Source organism: Poecilia reticulata, unplaced genomic scaffold (assembly GCF_000633615.1).
Source record: "Poecilia reticulata strain Guanapo unplaced genomic scaffold, Guppy_female_1.0+MT scaffold_240, whole genome shotgun sequence".
NCBI classification, from domain to species: Eukaryota; Metazoa; Chordata; class Actinopteri; order Cyprinodontiformes; family Poeciliidae; genus Poecilia; species Poecilia reticulata.
In genome coordinates, this window is record NW_007615030.1 from 265,595 (window position 1) to 267,029 (window position 1,435).

Below are 1,435 nucleotides of genomic sequence, written 5' to 3' on the forward strand. Positions count from 1 at the left end.
CTAAGATTACAAAAGCCAGATCCCAGGGTAAGGTGGCCTTTTACAGAGGTCACATCGCAGTGATCGACGGCAAGGTGACCAAGGCTTCTTCTCCCTTCTGAGACTATAGATTATTCTCTGTTYACTGCATCCTCCTATTACAGGATTAAAAAACAGCACTGCCTTCCCTTTTAATATTGAATTATATCTGCTTGTCATAGAAAGAATCTGACTTGCGCTCCAGAGGTTGTTTCTGTTTTTGCTCAAATGAAAAAGGAGTAGTTTTATATTATGTTTAGGGAAGGTTGTGGATGCAAGGTTGTTTTCTCCAAGGTATAAGGTAAAGGGCATCCTTTGACTTTCCAGGGGCTTGCCTTTAGTTCGTTCTATCTAAACAAAACTTTCAACTTTACTGTTTGTGTCTTTAAAACTAACTTTTTCTTTTTTTWAAATCAATTTTATGTCTTTAAAAACTAATCTTAGTTTTTTGTCGCTAAATGTAAGGGGCTTAAGAGAAAATGTAAAAAGGAAGGCAATGTTTATGTATTGTAGAAAAAATAATCCACATTGTATTCTTCTTCAAGAAACCCACTCAACGGACTCTGATGAGAAATTTTGGTCTAATCAGTGGGGAGATCAGATTATTTATTCACATGGAACAACAAAATCAGCAGGTGTGGCTACATTATTGAATAACTTTCCAGGGAAAATAATTCATACAAAACATAATAGTGATGGCCATTGGTCTTTTTCCGTATTACATATTGAGGACTCATTGATAATCCTAGGTAATATTTATGGCTATTGTAATATCTCAAAAAATAAAGAGCTTCTTACAATTATTGAAATAAATGTCGAACAACTTAAACAAACATTTTCTACTAAATATGTTTTATTAGGTGGAGATTGGAATATGGTTATGGACGAAGCTCTTGATAGATGCCCAAAAAAATTCGTCAATGCCCATCCAAACCGCATTTTGTCTGATTTCTGTAACAACTTAGGACTTATTGACTTATGGAGAGACAAACATRTTAACGAAAAACAATTCTCTTGGTTTAAATCAGACGCATCAAGCAGATCAAGAATAGACTTTTGGCTAGGAACAGATGATATTCTCAAACTAACATCAGATTGTAATATGTCTCCAACTCCTCTGATGGATCATTGCAGCATGAACTTATTAATTATTCCTCTTCCTGAGACATAGAGGGTATTGGAAATTCAATGCAAATCTCTTAAAATATGAGCTGTATTGCCAGGAAATCAAAGAACTAATGAAAAAGATCCTTTTAGACGATTCAATAACAACCTACACCAAAAAATGGGGATACCTAAAATATAAGATACGGGCTTACTCTATTTCCTTTAGCAAAAACTTAAAAAGAAACAATGACCTGGAAGAAGAAAGGTTAGTGAAAGAGCTAAACCTTTTATGTGTTAAACAGATGTTGAC